This window comes from Ambystoma mexicanum, chromosome 8, assembly GCF_040938575.1.
Source record: "Ambystoma mexicanum isolate Mex_15411 chromosome 8, UKY_AmexF1_1, whole genome shotgun sequence".
Taxonomy (NCBI): Eukaryota; Metazoa; Chordata; class Amphibia; order Caudata; family Ambystomatidae; genus Ambystoma; species Ambystoma mexicanum.
The window spans coordinates 112,634,489-112,652,363 of NC_090929.1; the positions used below are offsets into that span (position 1 = coordinate 112,634,489).

Below are 17,875 nucleotides of genomic sequence, written 5' to 3' on the forward strand. Positions count from 1 at the left end.
ACCGGCCTTCGATTTTCTGAGGTTGCTGGGCCTTATGGCATCCTGCATTTTCCTGGTGCCAGAGGCACATCTGAGGATGAGATCCCTCCAGTGGGCCCTCAGATCCCAATTGTCACAGTTCTCTGGCATAATGACAGACCTTATTCAGGTCCCGATCAAAGTTGCTCAGGATCTTCTGAGGTGGACCTGCGAGAAGAACATGTTGAAAGCTGAACCTCTTTGACAACCATGGCTGTAGATAACGGTAGTTATGGACGTCGTCCTTACAGGTTGGGCAGCACATACCAACGATCCGTCGATCAGCAGTGTGAGAAACCTGTCTGTGTCTCCCTAGTTAGTCCCTGGGGGATCTGTCATCCAAGTGGCCAGGACACGGCCATTGCTATTGGATCCAGTCCCTGGGGACGGACCAGTCGGGCAGGATTACCTGTATTTTGGGGGAGGGGTCCTCGGGGAATGAGATGCGATATCTCTCTTCTTTCAACACCTTTTCCCCATCCTACCATGTAGGATATTCCAAACCATTACCCCCCCCCTTCTGTCACAAGCACTTTCGCACATTACGAAAGACAACAGACTAACACCAGAGCCGTTTACCTGACATGTCCCAATACACGGGTCAGGCAAAGTCAGGCAATTGACCAGAATCACCCACCCCCGGCAGCCATTTCCCTTCCCCACAGGGATAAAAGGCAGAGCACGAGAGCATAGGATGAGCAAGGCAGACCGCACGACGTGAGAGCTAACTCAGCACGGCAGTTCAAGTGGAGGCTGAATGACTGCGCATACCAAGAGGGTGACAAGGAGAGAAGCGACCTTGCCTTTTCTGACCAAGGCCCTCCGCAGATGGAAACCTAAGACTGAGAACAATAGCCAGCGTGCATTGCAGATGATGTCAATGGTACAAGAGACCCTCCTCCGCTGATTAAAAAGCTGGGGAGAGACTCAGAGGTACCAACCTTGACTCCAGAGAGAAGGAAAGCCAGGTGGTTCATCACAGCCGGTGAGTCGAGGGGAGAGTCGATAAACTGAACTGTGTTGAACGAAAAGTAGCCAAAGGCAAATTTGAAAGGTTTAAAGAAACTATTGATGAAAGAGGGGGAAAACCAGCAGCACAGGCATCCGGCACCATGTGAGTGCTCCCGCAGGAAACTCTGGGCGATTACTCAATGGTAGAGAATACTGGAACCAGAAGGCCTTGGGAAGAGGTGTCAGTGGTCATACAGGGGTCTTGTAGAATCCTCTATACCATCGAAAGTCTTTGACCGACAGATGAATGCAAAGGAAAGGGAGATGAGTCCCGCTTGGTGAAACTAGCGTATGAACTGTGTGTCGTAAATGATGCCAAGAGTGAACCCGGCGGAGGGATGCTAACAAAAAGGGGCCAAGTCTAAAGTTCTGAAATACAGTGAACTGTTTGGCAAAGGGTGCCAGGAGTGAACCCGGCTGATAAATGCTAACAAAAAGGGCCGTGGCCTGAAGTCCCTATGAACAGTGTGATGACAGTAGTGAACCCGACCAAGGGATGTCCACAGTGGGCTGTTTGGCCGAAAGTTGGCATGAGTGAACCCGGCAGAGGGAGGCTGACAAAAAGGGGCGAAACCCAACCTGTTTAAAAAGGACAATACGTTTTGTGAATGCAAGAAGCCTAGGGGGGCGAGCCTGACGGAGGGACATCCAGGGGTGGAAATTCAGCACCCAAAGTTAATTGAGAAAGGAACTGTTTGGTTGATTTTGTTGAATACGACTTGTGAGGGGTCTACGCCCAGAAGAGGGGGACCCGGAGGTGAAGCCTTCACCCAAAGTGTACGTGGGACAGAACTTTGTGTTTGTTGAAAGCATCAGGCCATCGAAGGCAAGAGACTTTTGTTAAGAGACTTAACCATCGAAGAACCTGATAGTTGGAACGAAACTGTTGGCTTGTGCTGGGAAAGCTTGAATGTGTGCTGTCCCCAGGAGATCCACATTGTCCTGTGCTCAAAACGCGGGGAAGGAAGACCCCTGGCAATCAAATCCTGACCTATTTGTGAACACTTCTTTCTTATCCCATACTCTTTCTTTAATTAGTTGCAAGGATTTGGCAATAGTTTTGTTTTTTGTATTGACCTTTTTACTTTGACAGACGCCACAAGGACTGCTTTATTTTTCATTTGATGGTCGAAGCTTGCTTCCATCTTAGATTTGGGTTTAGATTAGGTGTTTTTCCACCCTGCATTTGCAGTTTAATAAACACCCTTGAACTGTGATCACTTGTCTGTCTTTACTGTTGCCAACATGAGTTCCTTACAGTGGGTGCTGGTCTCCGTCACAACCCAAACTACACATCAACCTTTTGGAGCTGAGGGCAATCAGACTACCGCTGATGGCCTTTCTACCCTCTCTGCAGGGGAAGAACGTCCTGATAATGACGGACAACACAGTGGCCATGCATTAGCTCAACCAGAGAGGAGGTGTATGGTCACTACCACTATGCAGAGAAGCAATGCAGCTCTGGTTTTGGGCACTGCAAGAAGGAATCTCTCTGCTAGCAGCTCACCTAGTTAACACAGTGGTGAATGCTCTGAGCAGGCAGAGCACAGTATCCCACAAGTGGCAGTTAGCTCAGCAAGTCCTTCAAGAGATCTTCACCCTTTAGGGAACCCCTCAAGTGTATCTGTGCGTGTCCAGTGTCAACAGAAAGAGCAACCTGTTCTGCACCAGGGAATTTCCTCCGAGAGGATCTCTGGGAGATGCGTTGGTAGATGGTTTGGGATTTTTCGCTTCTGTACGCGTTTCCACCAGTCCCCGTCATTCATCATGTTCTCAGAAGGTTTCCGAAAGTTTGTGAAGTCTGTGATCCTGATTGGCCAGGATTGGGACCGGGGCATGTGATACCCGGAACCTCTGGAAATGTCCATCTGCCCTCCAATTAGTCTTCCCCAAACAGAGGATCTGCTCTTGCAAGAGGGAGGTCACATTTTACACCCAGAAATTGGGACCCTGGACATTCATACCTGGTTTCTGAGAGGTTAACATATAGAGATTGCGACCTTCCTGAAGATTTGATGGAGTTGTTGCTTTCGATGAAATCGCTATACCGCTTCCGTTGAAACAAGTTTTGCAGTTGGTGCAGAGATGATGAAATTGGTCCATTCACTTGTGACACACCATCAGTGTCGTCATTTCTTCTGCATCTGACCCATTAGGGGCTTCAAGTTTCTATGGCTAAGGGCTATCTGGCTGCGCTCTCCATTTTCAATCGTTGGCTGGAACAGGGCTCTTACTTCAAAGTCCATATTGCCATCCAATTTCTGATGGGGTTGACCAATATCTTTACACCGGTTCCCTTTATTGTTCTGGTCTGGTACCTCAATCTAGTATGGGCGCTCCTTTTGAGCCTTTGCATTCCTGTCCTTCCAGGATGCTTTCTTTAAAAACTCTGTTTTTGACAGCCATTACCCTTTATGGATATTTTTAAAGACCAGGTAGTTTTGAGGGTTCAACCTTTGTTTCTGCCCAAGGTGGTTTCAGAATTCCATTTGGCGCATAAAATTGTTTTGCCTACTTTATACCCTGCTCCTCCTCCATCTAAAGAGGAGCGTTACGCTTTTATATTAACAGGCTCTCTGGATAAAAACAGATTGATCAGCATTTTTTAGGTTATACAGGCCACAGGATGGGACAGGCGTTTACAGAATAATCGCTGAATCATCCTGTGCATTTCCGAAATGCTACCATCTGGCTGGAAAAGACGTCCCTGAAGGTCTAAGGGTACATTCCACTAGAGAGGTTGCTACTTCTCAGCCCTCCAGAGAGGGATATCAGTGCAAGATATTTGCAGTCCTGCCATCTGGTTTTTGTTGCATACCTTCACAAAGCACTATTGCTTGGATTCTCTATCGGGTCAGGACACCAGATTTGGAAAAGCTTTTTTACACAGCATATATCAAAGATAAATTCTCCTTTCACACCTCCTCAAACTACTGCTATGGGAGTTTATCAAAGATGAGGAATACATGCTGAGGACACGATCCATTGAATAACAAATTACTCCCAACCTACCCCTCTATTAGGAGAGAATGTACACCTTCTCTATTAATGCCGCTGTGCTGGTGAGAGGAAAAATGTGAACTGAGGCTACGGGCACAGTGCGTGCCGCATGGTATCAAACAGTACGACAGACACAGGTGATCACAGTTCAAGGGTGTTTATTGAACTTCAGTTGGGTTTGAAAAACACCTATCTAATCCTAAATCTAAAGATAGGAGCAAGCTACGACCATCAAATAATAAAGCAGTCCTAGTAAAGTTTTGGCAAAATAAAAGCTCTTATACTAATTAACCTATTGGCAACCTTAGCTCGAAATACAAACACTGTGGGAAATAATGTTAGTTCAAAACCTCAGCATCAGGGCCTTCTGTGCAAAAGTCTCTTTGACATTCAAAGTCTCTTATTTCAGAGGGTGTCATGCGACAAACAAATATTAAAGTTCCTTCCTAGGATTAACATGTGCACAATTTCTCAGGTGATTCACCATTCACCTTGTGCCCCCTCTGCCGGGCTCAGACCCACTTTAACATAATGTTCTCAGGGTTTTCATGTATACAATTTCTTGCATGGTTCACTGTTCACCCTAGGCCCCCCTCCGCCGGGCTTGGACCAATTTATCTACTTTCCAAACTTTCTTTACTTCATCAAAATTTAAGACTTTGGACTGTGCATGGGATTTTGCTTGACCCGTCGCAGGACCACATCGATTCACAATTCTTTGTAGATATAGAACTCTTTCAAGTTTCACTTCTGTCACTTCTCAGTTGGATGGATACCTTGGAGAGACCTTTGATTGAGCACCCATGCGGTGCCGGACCGCTCTGTCAAAGTTATCGTATCTTGGTTTCAGAGTTCAATCACTCATCAGCAGTTCAACTTTACTTGCGTCTTTTATCACACACGTTTTAACAATGTTCGTTCCAGCGTTCGCTATACAATGTTGCTGCTTCCAACCTTGGCTTCAACTCAGACCTGTCTTGTACCGGTCTCTCCAACTCATTGGCTGTGTTGATTTCACTGACACTGTTTTGTTCTTGGAGCCAAGGACGGTCCACAGTGGCTGCTGCTTCTGCCCGCCTTGATTATTGACGTGGGAGGGCCCCGGGTATCTGACACACAATGCAGGATTCTTCAGGCTGTTTTTCCTGGTCTTACGCATTGTAATCTGGAGGACTCTGGAAAGTATCGGTTCCTTGTCAAAAAGGTCAAGGGAACTTCCCTCCTTGCAATCCCCTTCTATTTTGCCATCTATTGTCTGTCGTTCAGCTGCTGTCCCGAAACTGCTGTTTCCTCGTGTGCTTTGACTCACTCAGAGTGTGCTCTCATGCTCCGCCTTTTATCTGTGTGGGGAAGCTTAATGTGAGTCAGGTGGGTGACCTTGTATTGGGACACGTCGGGTATACTGCTCAGGTGTTAGTATGTTTTCTCCCATAGCGGGCTGTCCGCGTGGAAGTGTTTGTGTTGTAAAAGGGGGATGGAGGGTAGAGTTCCTAGGTATTTTACCTGTTAGTATGGGGTAAAGGTGTTATCGGGAAGGGGGGTCCCACTCCCACTCCCTGAAGACCCCTCACCCAGGTGATCCTCCCGCACTGGTCCACCCCCAGGAACTGTATCCAAAAGCGATGGCTGTATCCTGGCCACCTGGATGACAGATCCCCAGGGACTAGTGGGTGAGACACCTTCTGGTTTGTCACAGTGCCATTTATGCTGATGTCAATGTCATAGTCGAGGACGAACAGAGACCGTTGAGGGACACAGCACCCACTGCTATGAAAAGTTTCCAAAGCTTGCTCAGGATATCAGAGTTGATCAAAGATAAGGAATTTGTGGGAGGAACTTCCAGTCGACAGAAAATTACCAGGGTAATTTGTTCTTCTATTAAAAAGTCGGCATGAGAAAAACAGAGCAATACAGTGATAGCCTTCTCTAAAAGCATCCATTGTCCATTCCTTAAGATATATCATAAACTCTTGGGCTGTTCCAGTGACCTTCAGATTGCGCACAGTCTCATGGTAGCTTAGTCCCTATGCACAATTCTTGGTCCTTCTCTGTTCCTTAGTTGTGCCTTGATCTTGTCTGACAATCCCAGTGTTGTATTGCTTTCTGGGATATGTTGACCTTGAAACTGCTACTGGGGCAAGACCTGTGAAGCTTCCCCTCTAGCCCTAGAGGTCCTTCTCTGTGCTTTTGGTGAATAATTTCTCATTCTCTCTTACCCCCCACCAGGATACATCTGAGTAGGATTGGGTTCCCCCCTTTGGATTTTGAACGACTGCAAGCTTCTTTAGTTGGGCTGGTGGTCTTGCAGCTGCCCCCAGTATCTAGAATAGTGCACCAGCTGTTAGATGCTCCAAGCAGTCTCTATTATAGCCTTCCCTGTCATTCTGGAAAGGTCTATAGGGGTGGCCCAATTGACTCAGCCACTTCTTGTTCTGTGTCTTTCCTAACATTTGGCTTGGCATGCACAGTTTCCCTTCTGTGACAAATCCAGGGAGTTTGTCCCTTCTCCCCAAGGAGGTGCCACCCCCATTGAGACTAGGGAGGTGAGCTTGCTGCCCACAACAAACCGTAAGGAACAGGGCAAGCAGGATCTCATTGGGAGCGCCCCCCGCTTGGTGGACACTGCATCCGCATGTAGAGATGACCATCCACCTCCCTGTTAAACTGACTTCCAAGCATTCACAGAATATATCGCAATTGAGCACTTTTTTATGATGTGGATGGCCCTTTTTAACAGGTTTGACTTGGTTTCTGACTCTGTGTTTTTGACACCACCAGCTACAGCTGAGAACCAATGGAACCTCTTTTCTACTTCCAGGGAGGACCTGAAAAGACTTGGAACCAGTGAGAGAGGGGGAAGAGTAAGCCAGGTGGAAAAGGCCAGCAGTTTGTGCTGGAGCGCAGAAGAGGAGCAGCCTCCCTTGCTAGAGCCTGAAGGCAGGATAACGTTGGAAGTATGGTGGGCAGAGAGCCTGCGGAATGCTGCTGAGTCCAGGAAGCAAGAGTTCCATGTGTTAATATCTCTGCAAAAATATCGCCATACAAATATATATAGCCATATTTTGTGCAGCGATATTAAGGCATGAAACCTGCCGGGGGTCACCCCCGCAACCCCTGTATTATTTTAAAAGGAGCGGGGGACACCCCCGAAACCTCAGCTCCCAAAAAACCCTAATATTATCCCCACTAAAAATATCGCCTATGGCCGTTCCCGACGACAAAATATACGGCGATATTTTTGTTGGGGATAATATTACCTGATACCGAAGCAAGCGGTGAGCCCAATACCACCTCCCTGACCAGGAAACCAGTCGCCGCCAAAGCAACGTGCCGGCACTGAGCAACCCCGATACTGCAGTCCTGTAACCCGAGTAACAGGAGGAACTGAGGAGGAAGACCTGAACACAAGGAAGTTAGGACCACAGTTCTTCAGTTCTTGAAGACGACGACTCCTCCCCCTGTACGTACCAGCACCGGAACACAGTTACATTCTGTGATGGGGAAACAGTAGCGGCCAGCATTGCGGGGAAAAACAGCAGTGAAGAGGACCAGCCAATTGTCCCACAATATACCAAAATACTAAGTATAAGAGTCAAAAGTGGAAAAACTACATATCCCTATATATAAATGCCGCACCAGCCAACTACTAGGCAAAATAGAAGGGACACGAGTGAACAAAGACCCAATCTACATATCGCAGAATGCCCCAGCCGATGCATGTTCAACATAAAACCCTGAAAAGGGGTAAAGAAATGAGATGGGGAAGACGAAAAACCACGTTTCCATATAACGAGGAACGCTTGCAGGCAGGAGTTAAAAAGAGGGCAGGCTATGTAAGGGTTAAGCAGGGAGGAGGAGAATTAGCCTCAGGGGTGAGAAACACATGGCTGGGAACGCCCAATGTTAATTGCTGGGGAGGAGGGCCACGGGAGTTAAAAACAGGTGAAAACAACTCAACTTGTCTCTTGCCTTGCAGGAGTGGAAGGAGGCTGACGGAGCGAACTCGGACTGGTATGAGGCCAGTTCCCCATATCGGTGGGCATATTAGAAGGAAACGAAAAACACACCGAAGTGCCCCATACCTCGTTTGCAGACCGAATACTCAGCAGATGAAGGCTCCTGAGTAAAAGGAGATTCCAGTGTGAAAACAGACACCGGACGTTTTGTTTGTTTAAGTAATTCCAAGCCCGAGGCCAGCAAGGAACGACTGCATCCTGGAGAGCCATCAGCAAGCCGGGGAAAGGTTATGAAACAAGCACTGGCGTAGGAGGCGTGCGGAGAAAACGCTATAATCCAGTACGAAGTACGTTCGGCAACCAAGGAGGTTTTCCATACATATTATTAAGGTGCAAATTGCATTTTTTTTTTTTAAGGAAAGGCTTTATGGACTGCATTTAAGTTGAAACCCGGCTCGCTCTGGTTTGCCCTTGACGAACTTTATTGAAGAACGTTTTACAATCATGGAGAAAGTCCTATGTTACTGATTCTGCCTTATGAAACATAAGTGACATATTTAACTGAGCGTCGTGATAACTGCTGGCATTAAATATCTGTTACCACTCCTTTCTGTCTCTGGGTCACTACTTAACACGTTCCTGGAGAGAAGAAGCAAGTGTAGGGGGCGAGCCATGAAGGGCTGAAACTGAGAATATCCAGAGAGAGAGAGAGAGGATGAACCGAATTAAGAATTCCATTAAGGTATGAAACTGAAAAAATCCCTGGAGAGGGGGAAACCAAATTAAGAAAATCATGAAGGGCTGATTATGGACTTTTGTCACAGGCTGTCATTGGAACTGCGATAGAGGTCCCAATACACACCTTTTAGCCAACATTTCAGGTTTTACTTATCTAAGCCCTGAACCCGATGACTTGTACTTTCTGTAGCCTTCTACTGCACGAGAGCTGTTAGATCCACCAGAGTCCCCTTCTCTTGTCTCCAAGACAAGGCCGAGACAAAATAAACAGAAAAGGCTTCTAGGTTTTATTTATCACAGAAACCTTTAAGGTTCTTTTTTTATTGAGGACAATCGAACAATTCATTCAGAAAACAAGTCCAAACCCAATGGACTGCCCACCATTAGCGAATGAAAACTGGAAAATAAACACTGTTAATATCAAAAAGTGCAAATCATATACTCAGTCATACCAATCATACCATCAGTAACTCACAAACAATCAATTATACAATTAGACAAAGCAGACACGTAATGCTCAATGTAAAATTTCATGAATCCTTTCTTTTGGTCCAGAAGTCAATTTCCCCAAGAAATGTTCTAGGCCCGGTAGTTAGCCAGTCCCAACTGGTTTTGATGTTTAGAATTTCACAACGTCTTCATCAGGGGAATAAACACACTAAAAAAACAAAACATTCAAACAACCATTTATAAGGGCATCGTCCATTGTATACATATACTGGAAGACACTATGTACAAAAACCATACCTAACAATTGGTGGTATGAGTATTAAAAAAGGGCCTGTGGGTAGACAGGAGAGCTTGCCTCCCACAGCCGCCAGTGTACCATTGCATACAAGGGAAAGGGTGTGTCCCCCCAAAGGAGAGAAGAAAGAGCAGCAACAAGCCATGTGTCAGTCACCACAAAAGGGGTGGATCAACACCGGAGTACACAAAAAAGGTACTGTCCCACTCCTGGTACAACTTACCTGGAGTCTGCTTGTTTGATCCTGGTGGCTGCAGATGACTCTGTCCCGCACATCTCTAGGTCTCTCAGCAGCTACATTGGGGTGGACAATCCATTGTGCTCTAACCTGCCTTAGGACACTGGTCATTGGGGGCAATCCTGCAAGGGAACTGTGAAGAATCCTGCAGATCCCTCACTGAAACCCTGTCTAAAGTCACACCCCACGTGACTAGGGGAAGGCAGACTCTTCCTGATCCCAACAGTGGAGGGGGGGGTGTATTGTGGGAGGATCACCTGGGAGGAGACAGGGCCCAGGGTGGTGAGGAGTTTCTGTGGGATGAGACAGTGTTTGTCCTCTGATAGAAAGATTCTTACCACTGTGCCTAAAGAGGTTATGGCTTCTTGTAATTTTAAAGTCTCTCAACCTCGTATTAGACCAAAGGTTGTAAACCCCAAGGTTATAAAATCAGAACAAACTATTCCGAAAGAAAGATCCTTTTTGGTATCACAATCTAAATACCTTCCTCAATCCCTGAATGCTACTAGGCTGTCAGGCAATTGAGCTTAATAGCCCACATCTGAAGCTTGTTGCTGAATCTGGGAGGCATAAAAGGCTTCCTCATGAAAGAAGGAGCTGGAACAAAAGCTAGCTGTAAGGCTGGCTGTAGCAGTTGCAGCAGAGGAGAAACATGAGGCAGGCAAATCACAAGATAGTGGAAGAACAGAATTTGTATTCAATCTTTATTTACAAACTGCGAGGAACCTGAGGGCGTCATCACTTCTTTTCTCCCTGTATCCTCCCCTGGTGTTGCTAGGGAAATGCCTTGGCTCTTGGATCCTGACTCTGGGGGTGGATATGCAAGGGAGGATACCCTGGGGGTGGGAGACTTGGGGAGTGAGGAGACGACGTCCTTAGGTGAGGCATGGTATCCCCTATTTCCATTTCATAGGTAATCAAATATCCCCCAGGCCTTAATAGGGTGTTAGCAATCCTGTCCCTATTTTCCCATTGACATTGACTCACACACACACACATCATTTTGGTACTGAGACGAAGAAGAGTACCAAACACCACTTTGTGGTACTGGGACGAGAAAGAGGACAACACAAACAACAACATAGAAAACAAACTTCTGCAAAGAGAGTGACAGGTCTAATTGTCACAAGACCAATCAGTGTGGTGGGCACTTTAACATCCCCAGGACCCGTGAAGGAGTCGTCGGAAAGGCTGAAGCCAGCTGGGAGAACCGGAGCCACAATCGGTGGCGTGCGTGGAGGCAAGAGGTTTGCCGAGTACTGGGGAATGCAGAGCTGAGGCAGCAGAAGGAGAAAGCGGTGCAAGGTTAGGTCCAGGCTGAACTGCTGGAGTGAAGCAGAGGAGAGCTGGTGCACCCGTGAGGAAGATCCCATGCTGCTGACAGCCTGCCGGTGGAAGAAGCAAACGCCAGCACACCACAGATGCGAGGTGCCGCACGGAGAAGTCACACCGCGGCCAGTGGGAGACTTGCAGTACCGCCGTACACATGATCTGGTGAGTCCGCCTAGAAAAGAGGGAGCAGGCATGGCGAGGGGGTGGTTTAGCACATATGAATTGTTGAGCCTTAAGTAACTTAGAATAGATACCTGAAAGATTGAAAACTCAACAAGGAAAAAGTAATTACAAGTATTTTTGAATACTGAATGAAGTGAAAGCCAAATGGGGTACTTTTTAATACTGAACGGAATGAAAGCTAGTTTTGGGCACTCTTGAATATTAAGCAGAATGAAAGAAAGTTTGTGAATCTGCCTGGTATGCAGAACTGCTCTATTGGCAATAGCCAAATGAGTACAAAGAAAAGTACTGCATGTTATAAAGAAACAAGCATTAGCAAGAGCCAGGAGAAAGCAAGAAATTGTAGCCCATGCATAGCGGCCAAACAAGCCACAATAAAATTTCAAGAGAGTGTAACACAGGTGAAGAAACCAAGCATTACTTTCAAGTTGTAACAGTCGCATTGTGTTAGTGGAGAAGCAGCCTTGAAGGGATGTTGGTTGGTTACCAGTCAATTGGTCGAAAACATTTGGTCGACAGGACAATTGGTCGACACCATTTGGTCGAATGCCAAATGGTTGATTTTTTTTTTTTTTTTAACCCCTTTTTTGGTTTTTTTGGGGGGAGTCCCCCCCAACCCCCTTTTTTTCTTTTTTTTTTTCCCCACACGAAAACCCACATAACACATATATATATATAAAAAAAAAATTCGACCATTTGGCATTCGACCAAATTGCAGTCGACCAGTTTGTTGTCGACCAATTGACCGGACACCATGTTGGTTGCGTGACCTGTAATGGGTGGACCATGTGGTTCAACAACTGTGCCTAGACAGAGTGCCCCTGTGTATGGAAAAGTCACCTTTCTAAGAAGCTTGGGTTTTACAGTAACCTCTTATGCGTTTTGAAGTCAAGAGATTGAACTGCCTATGTGAATTAGGGCAAAGGAACTGGGAAGGGTGCCATGGAATGGTGGTGTTTGGAAAAGATGAAAGATTTGAACTCTTGGGAAAGGGAACCCTTATTTCATTTGAACTATTGTGCACTTGGGGGAAGGTTAAGCTTGAATGCAAGCCGAGAGCTGGAAGAATCTCAGAACTTTGCTTTGAACACTATTTTGTTGCTGACATCCCTACACATTGTATACAGTTAGACGTGAGGACAAGCATAGGTTTAGGACGGAAACAAATATTTGCTTTGGACTTGCAGACACAGACTATCCTTCATTTTCTTTAGGTATTAAAATCCCACCTTAGCATAGGGCAAGTTGGGCCTTACTCCATCCTGCATTTTAAGTTAAGAAAACCTTTGTTTACTAAACTTTAACCTGTTATTTGTTTCTGCCTCCTGCCTTCACAAAACTCACAAATAAGAAACCCTGGAAATATAAAGGACTTGTTTCCACTAGTTTGGCTGGCTGACAAATACTTTGTTTTAAATTCCCTAAAGGGATTGGTGGGTAGGCAAAAGCCAGTCTCTGTAAGTGAATGTTCCTACACTCAGTTCTAACCGTTTTTTGGTAGGTAAGTAGCTGGGCCTACCTGTTGGATGAAATTGCTGCCCGAAAACTGTGGTCGTGAATTTTGAGACCTGGTCTGACAATACTGGTGGGACTAACCTATGTGTAGGAACTCACTTACCTGGCCTTTCACAATAACCGCTGGTCAGCCTATAGATTTGGTCTGTTATTTCCTGTAAGATACTTTTTTACAACACTGCAACTCCTGGAGGTAACACTGTGAAGTACGTAGCTGAACTGTGACCTTTTTCTAAGGTGCCACTAGGGTCCATGGAATTCTCCACCAAGCCATGAATTATTAGAGACCCCCATTATTTATTAGTGTTTTTAAAATCTATGTAGTGCTCTCTTGCCTCAGGTTTTACAGTGTATGTCGATATGTGTTTGTGTTTCTCTGCTTGGTATGTAATATGCTCTTCTAGGCCAAGGGGCTGTACAGCTAAAACATATCCCTGACTTTGGTAGCTCGCCAGGCGGGCATTGTGTTCCCCTGTTTCCTACATCTAAGTGTTATTTATCACTGTATTGTGTGCAAACAATTTATGTTATGTTATTTGGCATTCATATAGCGCTCTATATATCATTGGTATGACCTCAAAACGCTGGAGGGTTGAACGCCCTCAGGGACCGCAGTCCATGTCAGTAGAGGGAGTAGAGAGGGTTTGCATCATAGGGTGCGTAGGAACAGTACTTTTATTTATAGTGTAGCAGGAAAATTGTGACTAGGTTCTGTGTGGTTTATTGGATCCTAATCATGATGGTATTACTTTGTGGATACTGTCTAGGGTCTACTCTGTGCTTGTATGCAAAAGTCTGTATGTATGGTGTATGCCATTGAGCGTGGGGCTTGCATTTTAGGTTCAAGATGGAATATTTAGATCTTTTCACTGCTCTCTGCTGTGTTATATTTCATATGAGTATACATTTTCCTAAGATAGATATTTTTTGTGTGACCTTATTAGAAAGTGTCTTTTTTCCAGTCTACCAGTGTGGCTTATGTTTTTATGGTGACCATTGAGATTAATTGTGCCTCCCTTCTAGCCTTCTTCCCTACCTCCTGGGGCTAAGCCTGACTGCTCTGCTACAGCTATCATTGTAGATGGTGTCATTCCTTTAGGCGAGCACACTTTTTTACCATTAGGTTAGATGGTTGCACAGCCCTCAACAGAGGGTTGAGCAAAAATCTCCCTAATGCAGTTGTTATATTTCATCTGGATCCATGCCGTGGAAGGCGGCGTCAGCGATGCAGATTTGCATTCTGTAGTTAACATGGAGGTAGTCTAGCTGACGTGTACTAGAATGACCATGACAATGGTCATGGTTGTGTGGGAGTGTCAGGTATTGCATGATGCTTCAGATAGTTTGGAGTTGGAAGCAGTAAGTTCTTATGATGGCTTTAACCTGAGCTTATAATGCAAGTGATCTGTTTAAGAAGAAACTGAGGTTTATGATAATTGCAGTCGGCTCTGGGAGGCTTCTTGTTTACCCTGGTTGGGTCTCATATACTCAGTAAAAAAAAAGGGGAGGATAACAGCCAGTGAGGCTGGCCAGACAGTTAACCCCAATAGTCGCACAAAAGGAACACACCACAGTGGTAACCTGAAAAAATATACACTTTTTCTACAAGGTCAAACATGTTGTGTCTGTGAAATGAAAATTAGTATTTGGGTAAAACCTACCACGCAGTATAGCATAGTGTAGTCCTAAAAACAGTGAATGGTTAGTAAAGACCTAGCCTATATTTGATCATAACGCATAGGTATTGTGGTGGACCAGACAAAGGACTCAGACGATTATAGGTCATTTGTATTAAAATAAAAGAACCAAAATGCCTAACCAGCCCTGTCGCTATGAGGGAAGATCCCTGCCTGGTAAAACAAATACTATGGGTGAACTGTTAAGTCCAAAATAAAGTACTTCAGTCCGAAGCCTATCCAACTAACTTGGTCTACCACTTTAGAAAAAACACCTAACTAAAAGGGAGGTTTTGTATAATAGCCTCAACAGGGCCTCTGCCTGGCCCAATTTATGCTTGGTTTGTTCTTGGGTTTCAAAGTTCTTTTTCCACAACAGGATAGACTTCCCAGCCTTTGTATCGAGGTATGTGTTTCACTCTCTCCTGTGAATAAAGAAAACTGTCTCTTGCTGTGAACATTTCCATTACTTCAGGGTTTCTTGTAAACGAACAACAACAAAAAAACACAGCGTCCTTCGAGGCGTTGGGTACTCCCCAAAATCCTGTTATCCTCATGGAAATTATTTTCTTTCAATAAACTTGTTTTACATAGGGCGGCTATACGCCCTGTCCTATCGGAGTCCTGCACCCTCTGTTGGTTTCTCAGCCTTAATTCAAAGTGTTCATATTTCTTCCTCAATCCCCCTTTCATTAGGGTACTTACACACTCTGGTTTCTCAGGCTCCCGTAGACTTTATAGCTTTCCCAGCTGTTATTCACAATGTTCGTAACTTGTAATGATATGGTCTCCGTTGGGGTAATCGAGCTTCTGTACCCACGTCGGCTTTCCTTAAGGCTACTTGTCTCTGTAGCTACGGTCCAATATGTGTGTAGCACGGGGTCTCAGGCTCCCTCATAAGATCAGTCTCAGCATCTGTCACCAGCCTACCGCCGCTCGTTCGAGGTCCTGCCACCAGATGAGATGTGGGTATTCCTGTCTCTGCTTTTTCACTGACCTCGTCTCCTTGGTCAGGTAGAACTCCAACCCTCAGGCGTTCGGCTTGCTTGCTCTCCTCGCTGCCATTGGCTCCGCTGCCCGGTGTGGCTGTGCCCCTCCAGGACATCCGTAGGATGTTCCTCTTTTATACAAGTCAGAGGAATAAACAGAACAGTGTCCAACTTAGCTGACCATGGCATTCAGGATGTGTTCAGTGTTGCCTTTAGCCAATACATGTAAAGAAGGATCTTTGTAGAATATAGTTGTTGCAGGAGATCTTTTCCACATCTGTATATGCAGACAAGCTGGTTTGGTCTGGAAGTTCGATCTGGATTGGGAGTCCTTGCCCCCAAGGTGGGAGTCACTCCCAGTGAGGTCCCACTTGCCCAGACCCCTAGAAAGGGTTTTGCATAGTGGCTCACCTCACTACCCTCAAAGGGGGTAGATGGTGAGAAGGGACGAAATGTTCATATTCGTCACAGTATGCACACACCAAAGTAGATATTTTGTTTAATCCTACAACATGTTCCATGGAGACATTTCATAAACTGGCTATCCCCACATTTTCTTGTAGCGACACCAGTTCAGATTTCAATCTCGGACAGTCTGCCTTGAACAGTGGGTGAAATTACTTTAATGTTCTCAGCCAAGCTGTTGCGGGGGGTGGGGTGGGCATTCTGGTCATTTGTGCTTTTTTGCCCTGTTCCTCATTGACAGAGCACCTCCCTGAATCAGAAGGAGAGGATATGTTCTGTGGGATTTTTAAAGCACACCTCTTCCATTCCTATGTCCTTGTGGCAAATATGACCTTTTGTAATTTTCTGAATTTCCTGAAATGTGGTGGAAAGTCTTGGCATATATCTGATGGAAAGTATGCAGGAGTGGGGGTCCTGGCAGGGATCCAGAAGCCCTGTGAAATGTTGGTTCTGTTTGGAGAGGTTGGGAGCCTATTGTTCCTTACCAGTCTGTGTTTACCGGGATGTTTGTGCATATGCTTGATTACAATTTGTTGCTGTTAGACATTAAGCTGTGACTGCCCATGACAACCCTACAACCCCTTTCCCGCGCTCCTTATTGGAGTGGAATGTTCTATATCGGTGGTGCCATAGGATATTAATGACCAAAGGCTGGGGGATGTAACCTATAGCGTTTCCCAATTTCTGCCTGTATCTCTTAGTCTTTGGGTACATCTGAGGGATAATGATTGTCACCTATCCATAATGGTTGTTGATGGGTGTTTGTGTATATCCAAGTCCTGTCTCCTGTTGCCACCTATAAAGGTAGTGGTCCTGTAAGCCCCCAATTTGTAGTGGCCTGGGTAGGAAGAAGTGTTTCCTTAAGGTGGGGAGGTAGATGGGGGAAGTTGAGGTACTTTCCAGTTCTTGCCTGCGTATTGTGGTGTAGTTCTGAGTGGTAATTTATGTTGTCATTGGGTCCTATTGCAACAACGTCTGACAGCATGACCTTCAGGCACACTGGGCCACATTACGAGTCCGGCGGTAACCGTACCGGAAAAAACAGCAGGCTACCGCCGGACCCGTATTACCATTCCGCCTCTGTGGTTCCCGGAATCACTGGGGCATTACGACCCCAGTGACCCGGGAATTCCGGAGGTGGAATTCTGTAAGTACCCATTTCCATGGAGTCTCATAGGACTCAAAGGGGACAATGGAAACACTGGTTCCGTCTATGACTGAGCCGGTGTTTCCATTTGTGCCTGCAGCCGGGTGGCGTTCCTCCTGCCAGGTCAGACCTGGCGGGAGTGACACCTCCTGCCTGCAGGACTCTGAATCAGCCGGTCCGGAAAGAACGGTGGCAGCGTTTTTACCGCCACCGTTGTTTCCGGACCGGCAGGGTCGTAATGAGGCCCAGTGTGTCCTTTAAGGGAAGCAGCGGTGTTGGGTGGTTATTTGTAACTGAGGAGCGCACGGTTGATTAATTAGTCGAATGACATCAACTTCATTATTTTTTATCCTTGGCTTAGACTTGTGGACAGTGGATGGATCGAATCTGATATTTCTTCTTTTAGTGTGTTCTATGGTCTTTAGAAGGAAGTGAGTGTACATTCACCTACTATAGCTAATTTGAATGTGTATAAAAGGTGCGGAAGGCCATTGGTTGTCCGTCCTCATTTTGTTTCGGACAAGGTATGCTTCGCTTGACAAAAAAATGTAAAAGAATTCTTCAGATATGGATGAGTCTGTGGGAACATAAACATCTATATCTACAAAGGCTTTAAGTAGCAAAAGTAAAAATTCATGCTGTTAGTGTTAAGTATGGTGTTTTAAGCAACACATACATATTTTTAAAAGAATGTTCCATAAATAGCTTTATTTGCTCAGCTTATACTCTGAGACTGTGGTCGTGTGAAGGCAATCGAACACCGGGACCCACAGTAAATAACTTAAAAGTTAGTTAACATTATTTAAAACATGAAGTGTAATGTGATATATTAAGCTCGCATAACTCATTGAAAAGAACTATT

The 17,875-nt window shown here is 45.7% G+C and overlaps 1 protein-coding gene across 3 annotated transcripts in view; it reads left to right on the forward strand.

Moving 5' to 3' along the window:
- GOLGA1 (golgin A1) overlaps positions 1-17,875 on the forward strand; it is an 804,100-nt gene that overhangs the window by 205,863 nt on the left and 580,362 nt on the right. The gene's annotated exons all lie outside the window — the stretch shown is intronic.